The following is a 7999-nucleotide window of genomic DNA, read 5'->3' as shown; positions in this document are numbered from 1 at the left end:
TGCTGCTAGTCTATATATAAGTGCATAAGTGTGTATGTTGATGGCTTATTTTGTATTATGTATGTATATATGTATGCATATGTATTATATGTATGTATATATATATAGTATCTCACAGAAGTATGTACACCCCTAAAAAATTTCAGTAAAATTGCCATTACTCTCATAATATAGAAGGAAATCAAACTCGAAATTTATACTGAATAAAATATATTATACATGCAAACATTATACAAATTTGGGACATGAAACAACATACGTTTTCAACGATATGAACAAATATATAAACTCCAGGAGTGGCTGTGTGGTAAGTAGCTTGATTACCAACCACATGGTTCTGAGTTCAGTCCCACTGCGTGGCATCTTGGGCAAGTATCTTCTGCTATAGCCCCAGGCCAACCAATGCCTTGTGAGTGGATTTGGTTGATGGGAACTGAAAGAAGCCTGTCGTATATATGTATATATATGTGTGTGTGTGTGTGTATGTGTGTGTGTTTGTCCCCCTAGCATTGCTTGGCAACCGATACTGGTGTGTTTACGACCCCGTCACTTAGCGGTTTGGCAAAAGAGACCAATAGAGTAAGTACTAGGCTTACAAAGAATAAGTCCCGAGGTCAATTTGCTCGACTAAAGGCGGTGCTCCAGCATGGCCACAGTCAATTGACTGATACAAGTAAAAGAGTAAAGAGTATATATATATATATATGAAGGCACATGGCTCAGTGATTAAAGCATCGAGCTTACAATCGTGAAGTTGTGAGTTCAAATCCCGGACCGGGCTGCGTGTTGTGTTCTTGAGCAAGGCACTTTATTTCACGTTGCTCCAGTTCACTCAGCTGTAGAAATGAGTTGCGACGTCACAGTATCGGCCTTTGGCGTTTCCTTGGATAACATCATTGGCGTGGAGAAGAGGGGGCTGGTATGCATGGACGACTGCTGGTCTTCCATAAATAACCTTGCCCGGACTTGTGCTTCGGAGGGTAAGTTCCTAGGCGCAAGCCCATGGTCTGTGTCATTGTGACCGAAGGGGGTCTCAGATATATATATATTATATATATATATATATATATATATATATTATATATATATATATATATTATATATATATTATATATATTATATATATATATATATATATATATATATATATATATATATATATAATATATATATATATATATATATATATATATAACATATACGTACATATGTGAAGGCGCATGGCTCAGTGGTTAGAGCGTCGAGCTTACGATCGTGAGGTTGTGAGCTCGAATCCCGGACCGGGCTGCGTGTTGTGTTCTTGAGCAAGACACTTTATTTCACGTTGCTCCAGTTCACTCAGCTATAGAAATGAGTTGCGACGTCACAGGTGCCAAGCTGCATCGGCCCCTTTGCCTTTCCCTTGGATAACACTGGTGGCGTGGAGAGGGGAGGCCGGTATGCATGGGCGACTGCTGGTCTTCCATAAACAACCTTGCCCGGACTTGTGCCTGGGAGGGTAACTTTCTAGGTGCAATCCCATGGTCTGTGTCATTGTGACCGAAGGGGGTCTCAGATATTATATATTATATATATATATATAATATATATATATATATATATATATATATATATATATATATTATATATATATATATATATATATATATATATATATAATATATATATATATATATATATATATATATAATATAACATATACGTACATATGTGAAGGCGCATGGCTCAGTGGTTAGAGCGTCGAGCTTACGATCGTGAGGTTGTGAGCTCGAATCCCGGACCGGGCTGCGTGTTTGTGTTCTTGAGCAAGACACTTTATTTCACGTTGCTCCAGTTCACTCAGCTGTAGAAATGAGTTACGACGTCACTGGTGCCAAGCTGTATCGACCTTTGTCTTTCCCTTGGATAACACTGGTGGCGTGGAGAGGGGAGGCGGTATGCATGGGCGACTGCTGGTCTTCCATAAACAACCTTGCCCGGACTTGTGTCTAGGAGGGTAACTTCTAGGTGCAATCCCATGGTCTGTGTCATTGTGACGAAGGGGGTCTCAGATATATTATATATATATATATATATATATATATATATATATATATATATATATAAAGTTATCCAAACAAGAAAACACAAAAAAACAAAAAAACACCACAACGCGAGGACGTGGAACAATAAAGTATTATTGGAAATAAGGGAAGAAGGAGGGTTTAACGTTTCGATTGGAGCTCTTCGTCGGAAACATAGGAGAAGGAAAGATCCCGAGAAGGGAAGACAGAGGAAAAAAATCGCCAGCAGTACTCACAAGGTCAAATATTGATATATATATATATATATAATAATAATAATAATAATAATAATGATAATAATAATATTAGGGAGTATAACTCCAAACTTACAGGGAAAAATTCAATTTAGTATTAAATCAAATTTCACAGTATAAATATAATATATATATAAAATACGAATTAGAGATAACACCACTATTATGCAACTCAAATATTGATAGACATAAACCAATACATAATACCAAATAATATATATAATTAATATAATATATATTATATATATATTATATATATATATATATTTTTTTTTTTTCAAAAAGTATAAAATGAATGAAATATAATATTTTTTATATTATATTTATCATTCATTTTATACTTTTTGAAAAAAAAAAAAAAAATTAATTATCTATATATATATATATTTTTTTTTTTTCAAAAAGTATAAAATGAATGATAAATATAATATTTTTTATATATTATTATCATTCATTTTATACTTTTTGAAAAAAAAAAAAAAAAATTATATATATATATATATATATATTTTTTTTTCAAAAAGTATAAAATGAATGATAAATATAATATTTTTTATATTATATTTATCATTCATTTTATACTTTTTGAAAAAAAAAAAAAAATATATATATATATATATATATATATATATATATTTTATTATATTATATATATATTAATTATATATATATTTGTTATTTATGTATTGGTTTATGTCTATAAAATTTTGAGTTGCATAATAGTGGTGTTTATCTCTAATTCGTATTTTATATATATATATATATTTATACTGTGAATTTGATTTAATACTAAATTGAATTTTTCCCTGTAAGTTGGAGTTATACTCCCTAATATTATTATTATCATTATTATTATTATTATATTATATTATTATTATATTATATATATATATTATATATATATATATATATATATATATATATAAAAGCACCCACTACACTCATGGAGTGGTTGGCGTTAGGAAGGCATCCAGCCGTAAAAACACTGCCAGATCTGACTGGGCCTGATGAAGCCTTCCAGCTTCACAGACCCCAGTTGAACCGTTCAACCCATGCTAGCATGGAAAACGGACGCTAAATGATGATGATGATGATGATGATATATATATTTGTTTTGTCAGCTTATTAGGTGGCCACTTAAGTCAGGAAAAAAAAACATGTCCCTTTCACCATGCAGTGGGTTATCCCCGTATTGGGATTGAACCTACAGTCATGTTTTGATACAGCAAACTTTTTTTTATCTACTGACACCCACACCTGCACTCATACCTAGACAGTGACACACATATGAAGAGGAAACAAAAATAAATAGGCTTATTGCATCACTGGTACACTTGTTCAGAAAGACCTAATTTCAACATAAAGACCCATTTTAATGAATAGGTTTTTACTGTCCCTGTACATTTGCCCCCTTCACCGTCGACACCTCTCCCTTATCTGTTATCTAAAGATCTAAAAATATGGGGAAAATTTTAAAAGTTTGTCCTGACCTTTGGCCTCATCAATTTTAAATGTAATCAGTGATTCAATTCTACTTTGCCAAACAGCACCACTACCACTACAACTACTACCACTACCACTACCACGAAGGGTAACACCTCTGTAATCATCCTCATGACATCCATCTCCATCACCTCCACCATGACTATCACTCTTGTCACAGCCAACATCACCGCTGATATTACAGTCGCCATCACCACCAACGGCAACACCGCAACCATCATCGCCAGCACTACAAGCTCTACCACCACCACCACCACCAACAACAACACCACTATCATCATCAACATTATCGTAGCTATCAGCACCACCACTGCTGACACAAAAACCACAGCCATCAGAATCATCTTCCCCTCAAAACATTTGGCAGATATGACATTACACGCAACATCTGTGGTTCATTCAACCATGTCATTCACTCAGATGTCCTAGCCAAACTGACCATCTAAGGGCAGCCCTGGGTTAACCATAAAGCAAAATAAACACCTGCTTAGGGCATCAAGATAAGAAGAGGGCCCCCCACAGAAATGGTAAATGGTTTACGGCACAAAAGAAATCCCTTTAAACTTGCTAAAATAATATTCGGGATGCCTTTATCTCTACTAAGTATAGATGCAGATGTGTTACCTGGCAAGCTGGCAGAATCGTTAGCACACTGGACGAAATTGCTTAGCGGTATTTCACCCATCACTACATTCTGAGTTCAAATTCCTCCAAGGTCGACTTTGCCTTTCATCCTTTCGGTATCAATAAATTAAGTACCAGTTACACACTGAGGTCAATGTAATCGACTTAATCCGTTTGTCTGTCCTTGTTTGTCCCCTCTATGTTTAGCCCCTTATGGGCAATAAAGAAATAAGAAACATTAGTACACAGGGCGAAATGCTTAGGGGTATTTTGTCTGTCATTATGTTCTGAGTTCAAATTCCGCCGAGGTCGACTTTGCCTTTCATCTATTCGGGGTCGATAAATTAAGTACCAGTCACACACTGAGGTCGATGTAATCGACTTAATCCATTTGTCTGTCCTTGTTTGTCCCCTCTATGTTTAGCCCCCTTATGGGCAATAAAGAAATAAGAAACATTAGTACGCCGGGCAAAATGCTTAGAGGTATCTCGTATGTCGTTGCGTTCTGAGTTCAAATTCCGCCGAGGTCGACTTTGCCTTTCATCCATTCGGGGTCAATAAATTAAGTACCAGTCACACACTGAGGTCAATGTAATCGACTTAATCCGTTTGTCTGTCCTTGTTTGTCCCCTCTGTGTTTAGCCCCTTGTGGGCAATAAAGAAAAAAGATTAATTTTGAGGATCTGATCAGATCAGTAGGAGGAAACTTTTCGTTTTGGAAAATAAAATTTATTTTATGGTTTGTTATTGTTTATATATTGAATTACATAATCTTTTAGGGGGGCACCGAAATCTTTTAAGTGCTCAGGGCTTCGATGGGTCTTAATCCAGCCCTTAGACTTAGGGCACTATCCTTCTCTCATCTCTGCCAATGCAGTACATACTGTAGCTCTCTCTCCCTCTCTCTCTCTCTCTCTCTCTCTCTCTCTATCTATCTATCTATCTATCTTTCTATCTATCTACCTATCTGTCTATCTATCTCTTTCTCTCTCTCTATCTCTCTCTCTCTCTCTCTCTCTCTCTCTCTCTATATATATATATATATATATATATATATATATATATATATATATAATATCAATCTCTCTCTCTCTCTCTATCTATCTATCTATCTATCTCTTTCTCTCTCTCTCTCTCTCTATATATATATATATATATATATATATATCTTTCTCTCTCTCTCTCTCATTCACAGTCTATCAACTCTGGTGTTCTACAGAGTTTGGATTTTCTTTTCTCCTATGCTTCTGCCTACACATCAGAGGATGCATAGCCCAGTGGTTTGGGTGCTGCCCTCACGATCATGACATTGTGGTTTCAGTTCCCGGATCAGGTAGTGCATTGTGTTCTTGGTCAGAACCCTTCATCTCACATTGATCTGTGATCACTTGGACACCTGACAAGTAAGAGTTGGCAAGAATCTTGTTGTTGCGATAATTAGTATGAAACCGAAAGTGTATCTTGGGTATCAGATTAGCAAACTCCTTATCAATTTAAGGCGCGTGGCTCAGTGTTTAGAGCGTCGAGCTTATGATCGTGAGGTTGTGAGTTCGAATCCTGGACCGGGCTGCGTATTGTGTTCTTGAGCAAGACTCTTTATTTCACGTTGCTCCAGTTCACTCAGCTGTAGAAATGAGTTGCGACGTCACTGGTGCCTAGCTGTATCGACCTTTGTCTTTCCCTTGGATAACACTGGTGGCGTGGAAAGAGGAGGCTGGTATGCATGGGCGACTGCTGGTCTTCCATAAACAACCTTGCCCGGACTTGTGTCTAGGAGGGTAACTTTCTAGGTGCAATTCCATGGTCACTCATGACCGAAGGGGGTCTTTACCCTTTATCAATGATCCATAGATGTGCAGGAGTGGCTGTGTGGTAAAAGATCCACATTTTATCAGTTGGTGTTTCACAAAGTTTGGTTTTTGCCCCTTCCACAGAGTATGGCTGAACTTGGCTTCTTGGGGATAGGATTCAAATCACAGCTAATATCTAATACCACAAAAATCTGCAAGACCTTCTTAACCCTTTCATTACTGTATTTCTGTTGAGATGCTCTGTGTTTCTTTCAATTATTTTAAATATAACAAAGAATTTAGTAAAATAACTTAGTTGTCATTCAGCTAATGTTAGGAACATAAATTGTGACAAAGGTTTGGTGGAAGATTTTAATTCAAAACTTATGAAAACAAAACATTTGTACTCAGAGCCAGGGCCGGTTTCAGCCAGGTTGGTATCAAAAGGGTTAAGAATTGTTTCTCTATTATATATTTTAACCCTCTTGTTACCATACTTCTGTTGAGATTCTCTGTGTTTCTTTCAATTACTTTAAATATAACAAAGAATTTAGTAAAATAACTTAGTTATCATTCAGCTAGTGTTAGGAATATAAATTGTGACTAAGGTTTGGTGGAAGATTTTAATTCAAAACTTATGAAAACAAGACATTTGTACTATAGAGCCAGAGCCGGTTTTGGCCGGGTTAGTAACAAAAGGGTTAAGCTAAAAAGGATGATGGTTAAAACAAGGAGCTTCTCTCCACGGCCTTGCTACCAAGAAGGTGGAGGGTTCAAATTTACTCTGGAATTCAAATGAGAAAGAGACCATTTAATTTAATTAATTTTAATATTTTTTTTTTGACACTCCGTCGGTTATGACGACGAGGGTTCCAGTTGATCTGATCAACCAAACAGCCTGCTCGTGAAATTAACGTGCAAGTGGCTGAGTACTCCACAGACACGTGTACCCTTAACGTAGTTCTCGGGGGATATTCAGCATTACCCAAAGTGTGACAAGGCTGGCCCCTTTGAAGATACAGGCACAACAGAAACAGGAAGTAAGAGTGAGAGAAAGTTGCAGGGAAAGAGCACAGCAGGGTTCGCCACCACCCCCTGCTGGAGCCTCGTGGGCTTTAGGTGTTTTCGCTCAATAATCACTCACAACTCCTAGTCTGGGAATCGAAACCGCGATCCCATGAGTACGAGTCCGCTGCCCCAACCACTGGGCCATTGGGCCTCCACCAGAAAGAAAATATACATGCCTATTAATTCACATACACACACATGCATTATACACACATACAGATGCACACTCACAGACACACACACACACACACACACACACTCACATTTCAAAACCTGCATCATTACAGTAACGAAGTTTTGGTAAGATTTTTGGGCCAATGTACAGTGCGCTATGTCCTGGTGACATAAGGTTTGTTTGGGTTAGGTTGTGGCGACGAAGGTGTAGGTGATGGTGTGGTCAAAGGTGCATGTGTGGGTGGGTGTGAAGGTGGTTATAAAGGATCAAAAGTGGGCGTGGCCGGAGGGGTCATCGAAGGGTGTGGAAACCTCAAAATATGCCTTTTTAAGTCTGTCGGCTGACACAGTCTCTGCCCGGCCGTTGATGTCGCGACTAAAAGTTTTGGGTGTGTGTCATAGCACACGAAACGGTCCTTTATAGGGAGAAATGAGTGGTCCTCTGACAGAATCATCCCGAACAAAAACATGAGTCCACTTGTCAATGTCCAGAGAGAATAGGTCACGATAGACTACCCTACAA

This window comes from Octopus sinensis, unplaced genomic scaffold (assembly GCF_006345805.1).
Source record: "Octopus sinensis unplaced genomic scaffold, ASM634580v1 Contig01716, whole genome shotgun sequence".
In the NCBI taxonomy this organism is placed as follows: Eukaryota; Metazoa; Mollusca; class Cephalopoda; order Octopoda; family Octopodidae; genus Octopus; species Octopus sinensis.
The sequence above is the reverse complement of the archived record's forward strand: the minus strand, read 5'-3'. Positions refer to the sequence as shown.